The 22,021-nt window shown below is 49.9% G+C and overlaps 1 long non-coding RNA gene across 1 annotated transcript; it reads right to left on the bottom strand.

Annotated features, from left to right (window-relative positions):
- Nucleotides 1-777: 777 nt before the first annotated feature.
- Nucleotides 778-14,137, bottom strand: LOC135981254 (uncharacterized). Its single transcript, XR_010598196.1, has 2 exons — nt 13,662-14,137; nt 778-1,979 (listed from the first exon to the last, which is right to left on the bottom strand). It is a non-coding gene; the product is annotated as an uncharacterized LOC135981254 (long non-coding RNA).
- Nucleotides 14,138-22,021: the final 7,884 nt, after the last annotated feature.

Here is a 22,021-nt window from a genome sequence, read left to right as displayed (position 1 = left end):
CTTTTTTTAAAAAAAAGTAAGACTATGTCTACACTGGCACATTTGTGATTAAAACTTTCGTCGCTCAGGGGTGTGTCAGCGCTTCGTTGGCAGGTGCCTTGCTCCTGGCGACGAAGCTACCGTCCCTTGTTGGAGATGGTTTAGTTTTGTTGCCGGGAGAGCTCTCTCCCGGCAATAAAGAGCAGCCATACAGCGCACCTTTCAATGGAGCAGCTGTAGCGGCACAGCGGTGCCGTTGTAAGGTGCGCAGTGTGGACAGAGCCTAAGTTTCTAGCCCTCATAGTTTTAGAGAAAAGCTTGAAAACATCACCTTAAAAGCTCTGAAATCACAAGCTATTTTTCACTCAGTCTGATGACTTTCAGGGGCCTGATCCATGATTTTTGAAGGCTTGAGGTTCGCAATGCCGTTACCACCGCCACCGGTTATTAACACCAAAAGATTTTTTAAAATCGAATCAACATTTCATCTGGCTGCCGACTTACTGGCCAAACACCTCGGGGCAGAATCTGAGCTGGGGTAAATTGTCATAATTCTACTGACTTCCACGGAGTCATGACAATCTACCCCAAGCTGAGGATCTGTGATGGAAGGTGACACTCTGACTTCACTGGGATCAGGATTGGGCCCTTTTCAAATAGTAAGAGATTTTGTAACATTTTGTTTTGATACACCCTAAATTTGGGAGCTAATTTGAATGGACAGTGTCCCTTTAAATTTTGATCAATGATGGGAGAGGGTCTTAAATGCAGAGGTTTAATATAAGAGAGACAAGGTGGGAGAGGTAATATATTTTATTAGACCAACTTCTGTTGGTGAGAGAGACAAGCTTTTGAGCTTACACAGAGCTCTTCTTCAGGTCTGGGAAATGTACTCAGAGAGTCACAGCTAAATAGGAGGTGGAATAGATTGATTAGCACCAATAGTTAACACATATTGTAGGAGACCATTCAAGGTGAAGTCATCAGACAAAAAAAAGCAGGGTAGTTAGTCGGTTACACATTGTTGTAATAAACCATACATCCAGTGTCTTTATGAAGTCCATGATTTTTAGTGTCTAGCAAAGTTATGAATTGAAGTTCCCGGGTGTATCTTTTGAAGGCGTTCTACAGGCTCCCTTTGAGGATGAGAACCAAGAGGTCAGATATAGTGATCCCTTTGTGAAAAGGGTTCACCCACAGGTGATGTGGTGTTTTTCTCTTTGATCATTTTTCTGTGTGAGTTCATTTGCGAGCGTAGTGATTGTCCGGTTTCACACACATCGTTGTTATCAGGACATTTAGTGCCCGGGATGAAATACACCTCATTTTGTGATAGGTATGTGTAGGACCCATGGATCTTGTAAGGTGTGTTGTGGGGGGTGTTGATCATTGTAGCAGTAAAGATATGTCTGTCAAATAATAGTCTAAAGCCACACATTTCAAGTGTCTACTAATTAATAATTACCGATTAATCAACTAGTAACTATTAATGTTGGGGGGTGGGTACTCGGAGGCTACCATGATGGGGTATGAGGGTGCTTCAAGTGCTGGGTGCCCAACTTGACACCCGTAGGGCCCAGTTTCAGAAATGCTGAACCCCCACAGATCCCATTGATTTGACTGGAGTTGCTGCTGTGAAGCACCAGGTCCTGGTAGATGCTTCGAGATGGGCTAAAAATGGAGGCTCCCAATTTAGGAGATTCTGTTGGAGAATTTGGGCCTGAAAGCCCAATCTGGTGCTCCTTGAGCACCCAAAAGTCCCATTACAGGACCCAATGGCCCGATCCATCTTAATGAATCCTATATCCCTGTACCTAATGTCATCAGAGATTATGAAACACCTCCTTGAAGGCCAGTACTGATATTAACATCCTGAAGCTGGATCTGTACTGCTTTCTTCTGGAGCGTTCGTGTCACACACACACAGAGGAGCTCAAACACCCACAGCTTTTCTCTTGTGTTAACTGTCATCTTCCTCCTGCTTCTGCAAATGCTGTAATCTGAAAATAGAAAAGGAGAAGAATGAAACAAAACAATTGCTTAAAAAGCCCCATGAAAAGGAGAACCTGAGATATAATTATGCCTCCAGGATGATATTTCCCCTGATAATACTGGAAAAAACTAAACACATGCATGTGAGGTGCTAGTGTACAAGTTCCAGTAGGAAATCTCTATTTTAGGGACAGCCACAGTCTCATGTGTCACACCTAGAGATGGGTTAGATCTGGGTTTGGAACATCCCCCCGCATGCCAATGCCGGGGTTTGAACCAGTCCAGGAGAGCCACTGGGACCAGCTGCAAAATTTGAATCCAGAGCCACATTCAAATTTCCAAATCTTTCTACAATGTGTGGGAGTGGCCCCAAATTGCCATACTTCCCTACCACAACCAAACCTCTCGGAATTGCGGTGCTGAGCCACTGTCCTGCACCGCTTCCTCCTTATTCTCCCCACCGCCCTGTCCTGGGATGTAGTCAGTTAGTGGAGAAGAGCTGAGAAGTCAGCCAGTGACATTTTCCGAAGGCTGTTTGGAGGCAATCAGTGGCTTTGAGCAGTTTCCAATGTGGTGGAGGAACTACTTTGAAATGGCAGGAAACGCACCTGGAGGCTGCTCTGCGGGACAGTGGTGTCTCCTCTCTGCAACCGAGAGACATCAGGAGTGAGACCCCAAAAGTCCACGCTGGCCCCAGCCGGTCACCAGAGTTAGCACCTCCTTAAAACATGGCCGTGTCACTGGTTCCTGGGAGCTCCTAAAGCTAGGCAGCTCGTAGGGCTGGCTGAATAGTTCTTTCTGAGAGATTTAGCCCTTTGTCCTGTTTGCGGATTACCCACTAAGGGGCCGCGGGCTACTTATTTGCGAGGGTTTGAATAGTTCGTAGCAAATAAGCCTCCAGTTCTTTTTCACACGGGCTGCTGTTATTCACGAACCCCTCTGCCTTTGGCACAGAGCATCAAGATCAGCCCCCGAAAACAAGGCAGCTGGCTGATGATGAACCCGGGGAGGAAAGAGCAGATCTTGGTGGGCAGATGGGAAGCGCTTTGAATACCTATTGCCTTGTTCTCCATCTAAGGGGGCCGGTCCCATGTTGACAGGCTGATCCATAACCTAAGGCTTCCTGCTCCTGTTGGGCACGTGGCAACACAAAAAGCTATCGTTCTTTCACCTCCAGCGAGGCAGGAGACTGCACCCCTCATCTTAATGAGTATGGAACTGGCCATGCTGGTGGTCATCTTTGTGACCTTTGAGCTGGGCTGCACCAATTCACGGTGCATAGGGATGAGCACTTCGTCGTTTAAAAACGAAGCTTCCATTAGCCCCTGCTCTGCCTCCCTGTACAAGACCAGGCCAAATGCAATGTCTTGGTGTTAAACTGCAAGGTCCTCCACGGAGGCAATCCAGGTTAGTGCAGTACCAGCCTCACCCAATCACCCACGTGTCTCACAAGGATGGCGCTCGCCAACTCAAGAGCGAAGCGCGTGAGAGAGGGAAGCAGGACGTTCTGGGCAAAGGGGCCAGTGCTTTGGCGCTCACTCCTGCCAACGATTACAATCACCTGCAAATCTGAAGGGGGGGGGGAATCTTGGCCACATTAATGTCAGTGGCAAAACTCCCATTAGCTTCAATGGGGCCGGGGCTTTACCCGCTGCCTTCAATTCAGCTCTCCAAAACAGTAGAGAAGAAAACAGGAGAGGGAAGAAAGAAAGGAGAGGAGGAAGAGATTTTCCATTTGATCCTATTCTAGCTGTCACACTCTTGACAAGACCCTTGCCCTACAAATCCCCGGTAACTCTCTGCCATATCTAGCCACATAAGGAACTTCGGGAGAGTCTGAGTGGAAATCAGGGAGCTGCTAGCAGCTTTTGGAAATGAATTCACGAGCTATTCCCAGCTCTATTGTCAGCCGCTGCCGTGCAAGCTCCCCCTGCACTACTGCTCTTCCAGTAATTAACATCAATCTTGACCTCCTGCTTGGTGTGCGGCGTGATTCAGACTCTCCCTTACACTAGTTCAGTGCTAGGTCTCCGGAGGAGAGACTGCTAAACACTGCAGATTCTGCATGATTTGTGATCATAGCTCGTCTCCTCTCCGCTGAGGACTGGCCACTTGAAATTAACTTAATTGGCAACAGTGGTTCACAACTGAGTATGGAAAGCGGAGAGACTTTAACTGTCGAGTTGTGCAGTGAATCTGGGGACAGGCAGCTTCCCGCGTAGCTAGCGTGCAATAGGCAATAAATAACATCTCCATCCAAGAGAAATGCCGAAGTGAAGCGTGACAAGTGAATCTAGCCATGGTGACTGGGTAGCTGGAGCGACTGACTTCTGAGGAAGAGATAAATACATATAGCTTTGCTGATGGACAGCCACAGGGGTGTGGAGCGGAATAAACCTCCACATTCCCTTCAAGGGTGTAACACAAAGGACAGGGAGAATTTAGGGTCATGGAAGGGCAATGCTCATTGAGATACTGAAGGGTTTTTGTTTTTTTTAAAAATCTGTCTTTAGTAAGAAAAACAGAGTAAGTTTATATGTTCTGGAAGTGATAAAGATCAAGTAAGGGAATGCTTGAAAATCTTAACACAAACCAACTGCCAGTATAGAAATCATAAGTCCTAGAGTGCTGTGAAAGGAACGGGCTAACTGACCAAACTAATGCCTGTTAATACTGAACAGTTATAGGACTGCGGTGGCACCAGAAGATGGGCTGGGAGGAACCAAAGGGCTCAGTAGGGCTTGGTCTTTCCTGAGTTCCAGCCCTTACCTCTCCTCTCTTACAAATACTGAGAGACAAACAATCGCTAAGAGCCTGGTTGGGCCAGACAGACCCAGGCTTTTGGCTGGGAGCGGTGAGGCGCAGTATTGCCAAGGCAAATATCGCAGGGTAGCATTGGGCCTCCTGAAGTACAATCACTTCTGGAGCTCCCAGCATGCAGGGTGAGTGCTTGGGAATGGAGAGGGGATTGGCTGCAGCCCTGTCTCCTCCTCCTCGCACCCCTGCCCAGCCGCAGCTACCAGGACTAAAAACCCGGTTGTGGTCACAGCGAGGTAAGAAGATATGACTTGGAGATGCAGATATGCTGAGTACGAAGGTGCCATTGTCCCTTATGTCACAAGTAGCCCAGCCTTCCTCTCCGGATGGACACTAGTCTGTTGTGAGTGGAACCAACTGCTGCATCCTACAGACTTCTCAGCTCCCCGGGTCTGGGTAGAGCCCGGCAGTGTCCCTAGCTTTGGATCTCCAAGGCACGCTCCCAGGGGCAGACCTCGTGTCTGCCTCTTTCCTTGGGACATGGGACTCTGCAGTCTGGCTGCCTTAGACCCCGAAACCAGTGTCTCACCCCTGCCCTGAGTTTGATACAGCCACTTCTGTGAGTCTGGGGTCTGGTGAGTGTTTCAGGCCAGGCGAAGTCCCTCTCTCTCTTCAGCCTGGGCTTCTGGCATATGGCAGTGGAGGGCCTCACGCTCAGAGAAACCTCCCCTTCAATACAGTCTCTGTCCCTTTTTTGCCCACGTGTCCCAGCTGAGAAATTCCCGTCCCTCCCTTCAGCCAGGTGCAGCGGAGAGTCCCTAGTTCCATGGCGATGGGCCGGTAGTTGAGAGACAATCCAGGCCGGAGGTGGCTCCATGATGGCTTCTCAGCTACAGTCATTCCACAAGGGGCCAGGAGCCTGTCCAGAACGGATGCTCTAATCCCACCTATTAAATGAAGGACACAATCCGAGATGGAGGTGGCCATGTACAATGGAGTTCACCCTGTGAGACAGCTGTCACGCCACGCTGCAGTCACTTCGGTGAGACAGTCAGCAACTCTGACTTACTCTCTGTCCCACCCGCCCCTCGAAGAGGCAGCTGAGCTCTGTCCTCTGCCAGAGAGAACTGAACTGAAGCCCTGGGTCGGGCGGCACAGAAGCTGCCTGCAGGGTGCTGTGGCTCTAAGAAGTCACTTAGCCTCGCTGGCGTCTCAGAGGCCAAGGGTCGAATGGGTCTGAAGAATGGACTCGTATATCCAGGTACCTCTCCTGCGTTGCCTCCCTTGACATAACCACTTTGCTTCCTTTTTCCCATCACTCCTCCGTGCTCCCGTGCACTCAACTCACTGACGACCACTCTGCATCTGGAGACTGCCACCGCTTCCTGAATCTCGCCAGGCCCTTTTGGAGAACTCGCGGAATTCGATGTGATGCGCTCGGGATTCTTTCCGTGTAGCTCAGAGATGGGCTACAGCCACCAGCCGTATCCTGGGAGTGCACCGATCTGGCATTCTAGTCTAGGCCTGTCTCTCATTCAGATGCATAAAAGCTACTGTAGCTCCTTCAGTCCCTTGTCAGTTATCACAATAGGATTCATCACACGCTGTCTCCCCATCCAGCACCTGCTTTAGAATATTCATAAGGGCTGGAAAAAGCACATGGTTTAGTGCACAGATGTGATATCCTTTGAAATCCAGGACACTCTGCCTGCGGTGCCCGCTGTGCTAAATTGCAGCATCCGTCATTCGGGGGGGGGGGACCCCACTGCTTGAGCTCCACGCTGAACCAAACTTCCTTCTCGATTGCAATCTTTCTTGGGCTCCTGTTAGCTCAGAGACTTCCCCATTAGCCTGGGCTGTAATACATGGATCCTGCACAGACATGTTGGAAACATTAACAGTGCGAAACCTTGTCTCCGCGTTAAAGCTGCGTGAGCACGCTATGGCCTTTCCTTTGCATTGTTTATAAGGGCTTCGGGAAGGAAAGGTACATGATCAGCTGGTAGCAGGGCTGGATTAAAGCATATGTCTTCAATCCTTGGGGTCTGTTGAGTAAAGGTGTAGAGCATAGGGTTCCCAGGTGTCCAGTTTATGACCGGAAAGTCTGCTCAAAAGGGGACCTGTGCAGGGTCCGGTCAGATGTAATGTCCGGACACCAAAAGTTCGGTTACCATGGGCATGGGGCGGAGTGGGGAGAGGCACCAGGTCATCAACCCGCACCAGCCCCTGCTCAGTCAGGCTTCGCATCAGGGGCTGCATCTCCTGTCCCAGCCCTGAAGCAGAGGGAGCCCAGCTGGGGGATGGAGGGAGGTGGAGAGCAGTGACTGATGGGCGACTGGGGTAGGGGGGAAGAGGAGCGTGCAGGGGGCAGGGCCTAGGGGCAAGAGGCAGGGTAGGGGGCGAGGCCTAGGGGCAAGAGGCAGTGTAGGGGGCGAGGCCTCGGGGGAAGCGTCGGGGCAGGTGGGCCCAGTTTTCAGCAGTTAGAAAGTTGGCAACGCTAGTACAGCATCTAGTCCTTGTTGTCCGTGCACGGAGGTGTAGAGCATCTAACTGCTGCCAGGTGTTTGTCATTTGGGCTGTCCTATTTAGGAGGATGCCCCAGGATTCAGGAGTGGGAGAAAGAGCAGGCAGGTGGGGCTCAGAGGTAGAGTCCAGTTGTAGTGGTATGTAGATACCCCGTGCTAAGGTAAGTGGGGAAACTGAGGCTCTAGAACTGCAATACAACCACTGGGATGAAGTTTAGAAGTATCAACATGTCCCTGGGCAAGCAGCAGAGAGGTGACATATCTTGTCTGATGCAGACATTCTGGTATCACAAGTGTCTCAGAAGCATCTTTCTAGAATATCAAGATGTACCAGTGGCAGCAGGAGACCAGCCAGGAGTCTTCTCCTTAGGTGATGGATAGTAGCCATCCAATGTGCTTTCTTCCTTAACCGGTGAGCAAGCTTTACATTTCTGAGAGGAGCAACTTGAGCTGACATATTACATCATATATATATGTATTACATTGTAATATGATGTTCGCTGATCTGGATGATGGGATGAATTGCACCCACAGCAAGTTTGTGGACACTAAGATGCGGGGAGAGGTAGATATGCTGGAGGGTAGGCATAATTGGAGGATTGGGCCAAAAGAAATCTGATGAGGTTCAACAAGGACAAGTGTAGAGTCCTGCACTTAGGAAGGAAGAATCCCATGCACTGCTACAGGCTGGGGACTGACTGGCTAAGCGGCAGTTCCGCAGAAAAGGACCTGGGGATTACAGTGGATGAGAAGCTGGATATGAGTCAACAGTGTGCCCTTGTTGGCAAAAGGGCAAACGGCATATTGGGCTGCATTAGTAGAAGCATTGCTAGCAGATCGAGGGAAGTGATTGTTCCCCTCTATTCGGCACTGGTGAGGCCACACCTGGAGTATTGCATCCAGTTTGGGGCCCCCCACTACAGAAGGGATGTGGACAAATTGGAGAGAGTCCAGTGGAGGGCAACAAAAATGATTAGGGGGCTGGGGCACATGACTTATGAGGAGAGGCTGAGGGAATTGGGCTTACTCCCAGTCTTTATTCAGTCCTAATTTGATGGTGTCCAGTTTGCAAATTAATTCCAGTTCTGCAGTTTCACGTTGGAGTCTGGTTTTGAAGTTTTTTTGTTGAAGAATTGCCACTTTTAGGTCTGTTATTGAGTGACCAGGGAGATTGAAGTGTTCTCCTACTGGTTTTTGAATATTATAATTCCTGATGTCAGGTTTGTGTCCATTTATTCTGTTGTGTAGAGACTGTCCGGTGTGGCCAATGTACATGGCAGAGAGGCATTTCTGGCACATGATGGCATATGTCACATTGGTAGATGTGCAGGTGAATTAATTTGCAAAGTGGACACCATTAAATTAGGACTGAATAAAGACAGAGTGGTTGGGTCATTCCAAAACCTAAACCTAATTTCCCCCATACTAATTTCCCCCTATTGTTACTCACACCTTCTTGTCAACTGTTTGAAATGGGCCTTTCTCATTACCACTACAAAAGTTATTTTTCCTCCCTTGGTATCCTACTGGTAATTGAATTGTCTCGTTAGACTGACCTCACACTTGGTAAGGCAACTCCCATCTTTTCATGTATTTAGGGTGACCAGATGTCCCGATTTTATAGGGACAGTCCCGATTTTGGGGTCTTTTTCTTATATAGGCTCCTATTACCCCCCACCCCCAGTCCTGATTTTTCACACTCACTGTCTGGTCACTCTACATGTATTTATACCTGCTCCTGTATTTTTCACTTCATGATCTGATGAAGTGGGTTCTAGTCCACGAAAGCTTACGCCCAAATAAATTGGTTAGTCTCTAAGGTGCCACAAGGACTCCTTGTTGTTTTTGCTGATACAGACTAACACAGCTGCCCCTCTGAAACCTGAATCCAGTGGGAGCTTTGCCATCGACTTCATTTGGCTTTGGCACTGGCTCTAAGGCCTGCATTCAGTAAAGCATCTAGGCACATGCTTAAGTCCCAAATAGAAGTTATGCAATTTCAGACCTATCATTCAAAGATGGATTTGAGTTGATGTGACTTAAGCACATCTTTAAGTGCTTTGCTGATAGGGATGGACTTAAGCACATGCTTAAATGCCTTTCAGAGTCACAGTCTAAAGGGTTTTTATTGTTGTGGTTTGTTTCTTGGCTAGAATCCAACACTCCTCTTCAGAGGTCAGACAGCTTCTAACAGTGCTATAACAGCAGACAACCATGCAATACTCTGATAGACTTTAAGTTCACATCTGATTTTTTTTCTTTCCTGTTTTGCACATGCTTTGGCAAGGATGAATTTACAATCCTCTATTTCTAATTTCCTCTCCTTTCTGTAAAAATCACCAGTATAGTCTCTTGTTTAATCTGTTATTGGACTGTTACTACCTGCGCCATTAGTGGTTGTCCTTGTTGCAGGGGCAGAAACTCTAACCGGCAAAGAACCTGAGAAAAATGAGGTCAACTATCTGGGTACTGGATCAACGGAACAGATAAAGTTGCAATTTCAACTATAGAGTAGGGCTCCAGGGAGCACCTAGTGGGCCAAACAATCTATGGGATACAAGGCATCAGGCACAATAGAAACTTTTCAGAGAACTACAGTCTCAGTCCCTCCTTCCCAGAATGACAATACTTTGCTGGTCCACGTTATAGACGACTATCCAGTCTCTTGTCCTGATACCTTATTTCTGAACCATTACAACCCTACCTTGCCTGTGTGAACAGTCCTAGCACCAGCCTTTGTTTGTTAACTCTTCAGCAGCAGATCTACCTGCACCATAGAATCATAGAATATCAGGGTTGGAAGGGACCTCAAGAGGTCATCTAGTCCAACCCCCTGCTCAAAGCAGGACCAATTCCCAACTAAATCATCCCAGCCAGGGCTTTGTCAAGCCGGGCCTTAAAAACCTCCAAGGAAGGAGACTTCACCACCTCCCTAGGTAACGCATTCCAGTGCTTCACCACCCTCCTAGTGAAATAGTGTTTCCTAATATCTAACCTGGACCTCCCCCACTGCAACTTGAGACCATTGCTCCTTGTTCTGTCACAATAGGCCTGTCCTGCTCTTCGGCAGAGTGGCCTGGCCCATGACTTGTGCTATTGCTGCTACAGTTCCTCTCTGGTCCAAAGCCCAGCCTTGGAAACTTTACACTCTCCTTGTCCTTCCTGAAGGGGAAAACCAAAGTCAGTCACTGCCTTCCTGACAGAGAATGTCTTAATAAAGGGCCCCGGACACTGCTGAAATGTTAATACTCCTATTAACACACTTTATCAACTCTTTTTTCACACCACATCTGCCTTCTCAAGAACATAGTCTTGACTAGGGGGGAGGGATAGCTCAGTGGTTTGAGCATTGGTCTGCTAAACCCAGGGTTGTGAGTTTAATCCTTGAGGGGGCCACTTGGGGATCTGGGGCGAAAATCAGTACTTGGTCCTGCTAGTGAAGGCAGGGGGCTGGACTCAATGACCTTTCAAGGTCCCTTCCAGTTCTAGGAGATGGGATATCTCCATTAATTATTAACAACCCTGCTTTTTAAAGCTTTAATTAAGGTCTGGTCTACACTACAGAGTTGGGTCGAGGCAAGGCAGCTCATGTCAATCTAATTACAGACGTGTCTACGCTAAAATTTCCTTCCTGCCGACATAACTGCCCCACGATGCCGACTTAATAACTCCACCTCCACGAGCGGCGTAGAGTCAAGGTCAACGTAGTTAGGTCGACGTAGGGTCAATGTAGACCCTACGTTGCTTACGTCGACTGTTACTGGCTTTCAGGAGCCATCCCACAATGCCCCGCCTGACAGTACCATCGATACAAGCGCTCCTGGTGAGGACGCGCACCGCCGACACAAGGAGCAAAGTGTAGACACGCACAAGTGATGTAATTGCCGAGGCGGCTGTATGCCGACGGAAGTTAGCTCGACTTCATTTTGTAGGGTAGACATGGCCTAAGAAAGGGGCATAGGCTGCAGATTGTGGAGATCTTCCCCAAAGTTCAGGGAGGGCAGTAACTTCCTATCTCTTGATATTTAGTAGCAGTGGATCCGGAGTTCCCCTTGGGGATTCTGGTGTGAGCCATTAGAGAGAGGGGAAGCCTGCAAAGTTCGGAGCCCAGCTTCAGTCAGAGTAAAGCTGGGTATGGAGGGGTACTCGATTCAACCCTGCCTCTAGCATTAAGTTGTGACTCTCACTAGGCTCATGGGAAATGTATACAGTAGGGCCCAAATGGAGCACCAAACCCAGCCTTTAGCTTAGATCGAATCTTTGTGGTCTCTTACAGTTGTTGGTTAAGAATTGAAATCACTAGGTTGCAAGGCCACAGGCCCATGAGTACCAAATTCATGGACAGAGGGTTTTAACGTTTGTCAATTTCATGATTTCAGATGTTTACATCTGAAATTTCACGTTGTTGTAACAGTGGAGGTACCGACCCAAAATCGTATCAGGGGGTGTGTGTATGTGTCGCAGGATAGCCAGCCTCACTTCTGTGCTGCCTTCAGAACTGGGCTTAAAGCACTTAAAGATGTGCAGCCTCCGAGCTTCCTGAAGCTAGAGGAGGTTCCCAGAGGCGAAGGTGGGTGACATCTCCCCCGTGCTGCTGGGAGTGCCCCAGCCAGGGGCTCCTAGCTGCTAGTCCCAGCCAGTGGCAGATTAAGGCAGGAGCCCCTGGCCTATTTGGGGACCCCCCCCGGAAAAATGGGTGCCCCAGCCCCGGAAAAAGCCATGGTGGTGGAAGCGCCGAGCCCGGGCTGCCCCGGCTGGAGTGGCAGGGGGTGGAAGCGCTGAGCCTGGCACTTGGAGCCATGGCAGGAGCTGCAGGGGGTGGGGGCGAGCAGAAGTCCGGAGCCCAGCTCTGGGGCGGCCCAGAAGTGAGGGCGTGCCTCTCTGATTTCTGCGCTGCCTCTGAAGGTGGGTCTGATCTCCTCACCAAGAGTTGCTGTACAGGGGAAGGACAACGCCTGTCCCTCCCCAACCCGCCGGAGTAGCAGCTAGGAGCCCCCGGCACCCAGCAGCATGGGGAGATCAGATTTCACAGGGAAGGGCTGATTTCATGGTCCGTGACACGATTTTCACGGCCGTGAAATTGGTGAGGCCCTACCCATGAGAATGTAGCTTGACCCATCACATTCCTCCCCACACAAATAGAAGTGCCCCCGGGATCAGTCTGCAGCAAGACCAGTCTTCCTAAAGCTCCGTCTCTCTGCTCCACGTGATACTTTGCAGCTGGAAACAATCCCGTTCTCTTTGCTGTGTCAACCCTACCTCTCATTACCTCTCATCTCCAAGATCTAAATATAGCGCATGGCATTTCAATGAAGTCAGTTCGGAGGAACGTGGCAAAGCAGGCAGGAATTCTTGCTCCCCCCTGCTCGCAAAAAACAATAGGAGGAGGCATGTTTTCACTTTGCAGCCACGGATGAAGGGAAAGCGAACTAGTTTCTTCTTGCACCTTCATAGGCAGGGGCCATGACTTACGGCAGGGTCAGCTGTGGCTCCCGCCAGCACAGAACTGGGGGGATGGAAAGTCTGTTTGGTGAAGGGTGAAGGTTGCAATGGTGAAAAACAGCAGCAACCTATCTAGCCCAGGGAGCATGGGCCCAGCACACTCCCAAAGTAGACAGAGCTGGCTGGGAGGAGGCGCAACCCAGTGAGTTGCTTCAACCTAAGTAGGGGCTACAGCAGAATCTGTCCTAGGTATTTATCTGCCCCTCATTACCATGGTATCTGAGCCCCTCACAATCTTGAGCACGTGTCTCCTCACACACCCCTGTGTGGTACAGCGGTGCTAGCAGCCCCATTTTACAGCGGGGGAACTGAAGCACTCAGTGACTCATCGCATGTCACACAAGAAGTTTGTGATGGAGCAGGGAACTGAACTCCTGCCTCTCAATTCCTGGGCACAGGGCCGTCCTTACCCATACGCAAAGTACGCAGCTGTGCAGGGCACCAGGAAATTGGGGGCACCCAATTTCCTGGTGCCCTGCACAGCTGCGTGCTGCTCCAGCCCCTGCTCTGGCTCTTTCCCAGGGCCCCCGACCCTGCTCCGCCCCAACCCCGCCTATTCCCCACTCCCCTGAGGACTCCAGAAGCGGTCGGGCCAGCACTCACTGGTAAGTAGAGTGACCTGGCCCCAGCCTGCTCCGCTCCCCTGGCTTCCAGCTGCACCTCCGGCGAGTGCTGGGGGGCGGTTCTCCCCTCCCCCCAAGCCTGGGAGCCAGGGGAGCAGAGCAGGCTGGGGCCGGGTCACTCCACTTCCCGCAGGAAGTGGCCAGCCTCCCCCGCGGAGGCCTAGGGCCAGCCCCCCCATGGAGGCCTGGGGCCCCACACAGGCATAGGGCACCAAAATAGCCCTGCCTGGGCTAGCCCCATAACCACTGGGCCATCCTGCCTCTCGTGGCTAAAGGCTCGCACCTGTACAGCTGTCTTCTCCTGCCTGATTTCCCCAAGCACAGGCAACCGGCTGTAGCCCCGTCGGTCCTCACCCCCAGGGCACCGATTGACTGCAGTTGGTGCCTGCTGGGTTGAATCCGGCTCTTCATTTTCAACAACGCCAGGCTCAAACCGGGTGTGCGGAAAACCCGTCTCACTCTCATTCAGAGAGTCCATCAAAGCAGCCGAGATGCCACATGGATCACAGCATGCTCGGCCATTCACAGCTTCCCCAAACACACCCGCTTAGCTATTCCACAGCTGCTGCGACTGCCCGGCTGTGAGTGAACGCTTTCCTCCCCTCTTTTATCTGCATACCAGTCAGCGCACTGAGCCCTTGTGCGGTCATGCAAAACCGTGCGGAATGAATCGAGCGATAAGGCCGCCAAAGCTGATGCGCCGAGGCCGCTAACCCTCTGTTAAGAATGTGGACCCATAAATTAAATCTTCAGAAATGGTTTAAGTGGGTCATTAAAAAGGAAAACACTATGAAAAAAAAAAATCCCCATGTGCAAGGGGAGCTAAATCACAGCCTCGTTACCTGTGTCCCTGAAAGATGTGATTTATGCCAAATATTTTAAGCATTGCCTCTGCTCTGGCGATACGTTTGATCACCCGGGCTGAGCTGAAACCCTTCCAGTAGGGCTTGTTCCAAGTGATAAATTGAGTTACCATGGTGCAGAGGGGATGGGACGTGAGACTGGGGCCTCCGCGGCTGTGTTTGCTATATTAGCTCTACTTGAAAAACAGATGTGTAGTCTTGTGTTCGGTTGTTTTCATTGCCATAGTAGCAGTCAAGCCGAGAGCCACCTCAGCACAACTAGAAGGGAGAGAGAACAGAGTCACAGGGCCCTTAGGGTCTGTCTACACAGCAAAGAAAAACCTGCGGCTGGCCCATGCCAGCCAAGTTGGGTTTGCCGGAGTCAGGCTGCAGCGCTGTTTTACTGAGGTGTAGACTTCTGGGCTCGAGCTCCCACCCCACCGGGTCCTAGAACCTGGGGTCGAGCCCAAGCTCGGAAGTCTACACAGCCATGAAACAGCCCGAGCCTGAGTCAGCTGTTGTGGGCCGGACACGGGTTTTTCTTTGCTGTGTAGACAGACCCTTAGTTATCACATGAGGGCCACAAGCATCTCATTACACTAAGCCCTCAGGCTAGTGCTATGCAGTCAGGCTGTGACTACACAAGCAATACTACTGCGGCCAGGGGTGCTGGACCGGGGGGACCAGCATGGCCATGGCCCCATCACTTTTAAAAGTGGGAGCCCTATGCCTTCCCGCTTTTTACCGTCCATAAGGGCAAGCAATGGGGGAGAGGAGCGAGTGTGGAATGGGACCTCGGGGGAAGGGGCATCGTGGGGGCGGGGCAGGGCCAGCTCCAGGGTTTTTGCTTCCCCAAACGGCGGGGAAAAAAAAAAAAGCCGCGATCGCGATCGGCAGCAGCTCCACCGCGCCGCTTTCTTCTTCGGCAGCAATTCGGCGGCAGGTCCTTCCCTCCGAGAGGGACCGAGGGACCCACCGCCGAATTGCCGCCGAAGAGCTCGACGTGCCGCACCTTCCCCTTGGCCACCCCAAGCACCTGCTTGCTGGGCTGGTGCCTGGAGCCGGCCCTGGGGCGGGGTCTCTGTTACCTAGCAGCTCTGTGTTCTTGGGGAACTAGAGCGCAGTACCCAGCCTGTCTGACTCACGAAAGACCTTCCCCACCCCAGCCTCTGCTTGAACCAAATCTGCATCAGAAGAAAGACTTACAAAAAGCAAAGAAAAGGCAGTGGGAGACACACCTAACCCCCTAGGATAAGGATGACAGGATTAAGGAAACTCCCCTCGCCTCATTTGCATCGAAGATGAGACAAGGCGGCATCTCTATTAGCATACAAAATGGAGAACAGAGATTCCAAGATAAGAACGGTATGGAACTCCGGGACCAGAAAAGCAAGGAAGCAGTGCATGATGGGAGATCTCTGTTCCAGGTGTTAATGAACCCACACCTGCACACACACACCCAGCTCAGTAGTTATCAGACCAATTCTAGTAATAAATCCTTCATTTGTGTCCAAAATACTGAAGCTGCCTAATTGCATTGTGAGCTCCAAGGAACACCGCCCATAGCCAGGAATCATCAGCTCCGATGTCTAGCCTGAAGAAAACAACTTTGGTATTCTCCCTTTGTTTACACATAAACAAATCTAGTGTTCTCCTTGGAACCATTGTTGATTCTCTACAAAAACCCCTACCCATGCTCAAGTAATTGTTCTGATACCTGGATCCAAAATCTGCATCGGTTCCATTGGGACTTCATCTTCTCCTGACTGATCATGCTGAGGGCTTTGCCTGTCTCCAGCACTCCGGCCCCTCAGCTACCACCCCCACCTCCACCTGGGACCCCTGATCGATTCAAGCTTCATGGAGTGGTGAGAACCCATCTCTCTCTCTCTCTCTCTCTCTCTCTCTCTCTCTCTCTCTCTAGGTATAGCCTTTTGACCATGAACTTGTGTGATCAGTTATAGTTTTCTAAACCTGACTTTTATAATCAAGTTTAAATTAGATTTAATATGATAACTGTTTTGTTTGTTTGGCTCCCCTATGGTTATTACCCCTGGGAGGCTAATATGAGGAGGAAAGGAGTCCAGGAGAGCTGGCTGTATTTTAAAGAAGCCTTATTGAGGGCGCAGGAACAAACCATCCCAATGTGCAGAAAGAATAGCAAATATGGCAGGCGACCATCTTGGCTTAACAGTGAAATCTTTGGTGAGCTTCAACACAAAAAGGAAGCTTACAAGAAGTGGAAACTTGGACAGATGACTAGGGAGGAGTATCAAAATATTGCTAGAGTATGTAGGGGTGTAATCAGGAAGGCCAAAACACAACTGGAGTTGCAGCTAGCAAGGGATGTGAAGAGTAACAAGAAGGGTTTCTACAGGTATGTTAGCAACAAGAAAAAGGTCAGGGAAAGTGTGGGACCCTTAATGAATGGGGGAGGCAACCTAGTGACAGGTGATGTGGAAAAAGCTGAAGTACTCAAAAAAAGCATTGAGTACTTCAGCTTTTTCCACATCATCTGTCACTTGGTCTTCACAGACAAGGTCAGCTCCCAGACTGCTGTCCTGGGCAACACAGTATGGGGAGGAGGTGAGCAGCCCTCAGTGGTGAAAGAACAGGTTAAGGACTATTTAGAAAAGCTGGACATGCACAAGTCCATGGGTCCAGATCTAATGCATCTGAGGGTGCTGAGGGAAGTGGCTGATGTAATTGCAGAACCATTGGCCATTATCTTTGAAAACTCATGGCTATTGGCGGAGGTCCCAGATGATTGGAAAAAGGCAAATATAGTGCTCATCTTTAAAAAAGGGAGGAAGGAGAACCAGGGGAACTCCAGACTGGTCAGCCTCACCTCAGTCCCTGGAAAAATCATCGAGTCGGTCCTAAAGGAAACCATTTTGAAGCACTTGGAGGAGAGGAAGATGATTAGGAACAGTCAACATGGATTCACCAAGGCCAAGTCATGCCTGACCAACCTGATTGCTTTCTATGATGAGATAACTGGCTCCGTGGTTATGGGGAAAGCAGTGGATGTGATATATCTTGAATTAAGTAAAGCTTTTGATACAGTCTCCCACAGCATTCTTGCCAGCAAGTTAAAAAAGTATGGACTGGATGAATAGACTATAAGGTGGCTAGAAAGCTAGCTAGATTGTCGGGCTCAATGGGTAGTGATCAATGGCTCGATGTCTAGCTGGCAGCTGGCATCAAGCGGAGCGCCCCAGGAGTTGCTCCTGGGGCCAGTTTTGTTCAACATCTTTATTAATGATCTGGATGATGGGATGGATTCCACCCCTAGCAAGTTCGCAGATGACACTAAGCTGGGGGGAGAGGTAGATACGCTGGAGGGTAGGGATAGGGTCCAGGATGACCTAGACAAATTGGAGGATTGGGCCCAAATAAATCTGATGAGGTTCAACAAGGACAAGTGCAGAGTCCTGCACTTAGGAAAGAAGAATCCATGAACCACTACAGGCTGGGGACTGACTGGCTAAGCAGCAGTTCTGCAGAAAAGGACCTGGGGATTACAGTGGATGAGAAGCTGGATATGAGTCAGCAGTGTGCCCTTGTTGCCAAGAAGGCTAAAGGCATATTGGGCTGCATTAGTAGGAGCATTGCCAGCAGATCGAGGGAAGTGATTAGTCCCCTCAATTTGGCACTGGTGAGGCCACATCTGGAGTATTGCGTCCAGTTTTGGGCCCCCCACTACAGAAAGGATGTGGACAAATTGGAGAGAGTCCAGTGGAGGGCAACAAAAATGATCAGGGGGCTGGGGCACATGACTTACGGGGAGAGGCTGAGGGAACGGGGCTGGTTTGGTCTGCAGAAGAGAAGAGTGAGGGGGATTTGATAGTAGCCTTCAACTACCTGAAGTGGGGTTCCAAAGAGCTGGAGCTCAGATGTTCTGAGTGGTGGCAGATGACAGAACAAGAAGCAATGGTCTCTAAGTTGCAGTGGGGGAGGTCTAGGTTGGATATTAGAAAACACTATTTCACTAGGAGGGTGGTGAAACTCTGGAATGCGTTACCTAGGGAGGTGGTGGAATCCCATCCTTAGAGGTTTTTAAGGCCTGGCTTGACAAAGCCCTGGCTGGGATGATTTAGATGCTGTTGGTCCTGCTTTGAGCAGGGGGTTGGACTAACCTAGTGAGGAGGGCTTTAAACTAGGTTCACCGGGGGAAGGAGACCAAAGCCCTGAGGTAAGTGGGGAAATGGGATCCTGGGAGGAAGCACAAGCAGGAGAGCGCAAGAGGGGAGGACTCCTGTCTCATGCTGAGAAAGAGGGACGATCGATGAGTTATCTTAAGTGCCTATACACAAATGCAAGAAGCCTGGGAAACAAGCAGGGAGAACTGGAAGTCCTGGCACAGTCACGGAACTATGATGTGATTGGAATAACAGAGACTTGGTGGGATAACTCACACGACTGGAGTACTGTCATGGATGGATATAAACAGTTCAGGAAGGACAGGCAGGGCAGAAAAGGTGGGGGAGTTGCGTTGTATGTAAGAGAGGAGTATGACTGCTCAGAGCTCCGGTATGAAACTGCAGAAAAACCTGAGAGTCTCTGGATAAAGTTGAGAAGTGTGAGCAACAAGGGTGATGTCGTGGTTGGAGTCTGCTATAGACCACCAGACCAGGGGGATGAGGTGGATGAGGCTTTCTTCTGGCAACTAGCAGAAGTTGCTAGATCGCAGGCCCTGGTTCTCATGGGAGACTTTAATCACCCTGATATCTGCTGGGAGAGCAATACAGCGGTGCACAGGCAATCCAGGAAATTTTTGGAAAGGGTAGGGGACAATTTCCTGGTGCAAGTGCTGGAGGAACCAACTAGGGGCAGAGCTTTTCTTTACCTGCTACTCACAAACAGGGAAGAACTAGTAGGGGAAGCAAAAGTGGATGGGAACCTGGGAGGCAGTGACCATGAGATGGTCGAGTTCAGGATCCTGACACAAGGAAGAAAGGAGAGCAGCAGAATACGGACCCTGGACTTCAGAAAAGCAGACTTTGACTCCCTCAGGGAACAGATGGGCAGGATCCCCTGGGAGAATAACATGAAGGGCAAAGTATCAGAGGGGTAGCCGTGTTAGTCTGAATCTGTAAAAAGCAACAGAGGGTCCTGTGGCACCTTTGAGACTAACAGAAGTACTGGGAGCATAAGCTTTCGTGGGTAAGAACCTCACTTCTTCAGATGCTTATGCTCCCAGTACTTCTGTTAGTCTCAAAGGTGCCACAGGACCCTCTGTTGCTTATGAAGGGCAAAGGGGTCCAGGAGAGCTGGCTGTATTTTAAAGAATCCTTATTGAGGTTGCAGGAACAAACCATCCCGATGTGTAGAAAGAATAGTAAATATGGCAGGCGACCAGCTTGGCTAAACAGTGAAATCCTTGCTGATCTTAAACGCAAAAAAGAAGCTTACAAGAAGTGGAAGATTGGACAAATGACCAGGGAGGAGTATAAAAATATTGCTCAGGCGTGCAGGAGTGAAATCAGGAAGGCCAAATCACACTTGGAGTTGCAGTTAGCAAGAGATGTTAAGAGTAACAAGAAGGGTTTCTTCAGGTATGTTAGCAACAAGAAGAAAATCAAGGAAAGTGTGGGCCCCTTACTGAATGAGGGAGGCAACCTAGTGACCGAGGATGTGGAAAAAGCTAATGTACTCAATGATTTTTTTGCCTCTGTCTTCACGCACAAGGTCAGCTCCCAGATTGCTGCACTGGGCAGTACAGCATGGGGAGAAGGTGACCAACCCTCTGTGGAGAAAGAAGTGGTTCGGGACTATTTAGAAAAACTGGATGTGCACAAGTCCATGGGGCCGGATGCGCTGCATCCGAGGGTGCTAAAGGAGTTGGCGGGTGAGATTGCAGAGCCATTAGCCATTATTTTTGAAAACTCATGGCGATCGGGGGAGGTCCCGGATGACTGGAAAAAGGCTAATGTAGTGCCCATCTTTAAAAAAGGGAAGAAGGAGGATCCGGGGAACTACAGGCCAGTCAGCCTCACCTCAGTCCCTGGAAAAATCATGGAGCAGGTCCTCAAGGAATCAATTATGAAACATTTAGAGGAGAGGAAAGTGATCAGGAACAGTCAGCATGGATTCACGAAGGGGAAGTCGTGCCTGACTAACCTAATTGCCTTCTATGATGAGATAACTGGCTCTGTGGATGAGGGGAAAGCAGTGGATGTGTTATTCCTTGACTTTAGCAAAGCTTTTGATACGGTCTCCCACAGTATTCTTGCCGCCAAGTTAAAGAAGTATGGGCTGGATGAATGGACTGTAAGGTGGATAGAAAGCTGGCTAGATCGTCGGGCTCAACGGGTAGTGATCAATGGCTCCATGTCTAGTTGGCAGCCGGTTTCAAGCGGAGTGCCCCAAGGGTCGGTCCTGGGGCCGGTTTTGTTTAATATCTTTATTAATGATCTGGAGGATGGTGTGGACTGCACTCTCAGCAAGTTTGCAGATGACACTAAACCAGGAGGCGTGGTAGATACACTAGAGGGTAGGGATCGGATACAGAGGGACCTAGACAAATTAGAGGATTGGGCCGAAAAAAACCTGATGAGGTTCAACAAGGACAAGTGCAGAGTCCTGCACTTAGGACGGAAGAATCCCATGCACTGCTACAGACTAGGGACCGAATGGCTAGGTAGCAGTTCTGCAGAAAAGGACCTAGGGGTCACAGTGGACGAGAAGCTGGATATGAGTCAACAGTGTGCTCTTGTTGCCAAGAAGGCTAACGGCATTTTGGGCTGTATAAGTAGGGGCATTGCCAGCAGATCGAGGAACGTGATCGTTCCCCTTTATTCGACATTGGTGAGGCCTCATCTGGAATACTGTGTCCAGTTTTGGGCCCCACACTACAAGAAGGATGTGGAAAAATTGGAAAGAGTCCAGCGGAGGGCAACAAAAATGATTAGGGGTCTGGAGCACATGACTTATGAGGAGAGGCTGAGGGAACTGGGATTGTTTAGTCTCCAGAAGAGAAGAATGAGGGGGGATTTGATAGCAGCCTTCAACTACCTGAAGGGGGGTTCCAAAGAGGATGGAGCTCGGCTGTTCTCAGTGGTGGCAGATGACAGAACAAGGAGCAATGGTCTCAAGTTGCAGTGGGGGAGGTCCAGGTTGGATATCAGGAAAAACTATTTCACTAGAAGGGTGGTGAAACACTGGAATGCGTTACCTAGGGAGGTGGTGGAGTCTCCTTCCTTGGAGGTTTTTAAGGCCCGGCTTGACAAAGCCCTGGCTGGGATGATTTAGCTGGGAATTGGTCCTGCTTTGAGCAGGGGGTTGGACTAGATGACCTCTTGAGGTCCCTTCCAATTCTGATAGTCTATGATTCTATGATTCTATGATTCTAGGTGACCTCCTGAGGTCTCATCCAACACTAATCTTCTATGATTACCTGGCAATAAATAACTTTCATGATTAAGCTGGTTGCTTCTCTCTCTCCCCTCCTCCACCCCGTGGGTGTTTTTGGGTTTCCTCATTCGCTCTACAGCAACGCTCCTCGTACCTAAGCTAAAAGATCCCTGCAGCGCCCAAAAATCCTGTGGGGTTTGCTCATCAAGTGGGTTACTACCAGAACAATTGTAATGTGAATGTGGGGGTAGAGACGTGCATTGCCCATGGCATATGAGGGTGACAGCTTGGAAGTGCTGCTCGACCCAGCCTGCTGAGTCCAGGGACATATACGGGGTCAGCTTGGGAGTGCTGATTAACCTGGTCCTCTCAGACGCTCTGTTAATGTGTGTGTGTGTTCGTCTGATTCTGGGGCTGGAAGAACCCAGTCCTGGGGAACCGAGGT

The sequence above is a fragment of the Chrysemys picta genome, chromosome 2 (assembly GCF_011386835.1).
Source record: "Chrysemys picta bellii isolate R12L10 chromosome 2, ASM1138683v2, whole genome shotgun sequence".
In the NCBI taxonomy this organism is placed as follows: domain Eukaryota; kingdom Metazoa; phylum Chordata; order Testudines; family Emydidae; genus Chrysemys; species Chrysemys picta.
The sequence above is the reverse complement of the archived record's forward strand: the minus strand, read 5'-3'. Positions and strand labels throughout refer to the sequence as shown.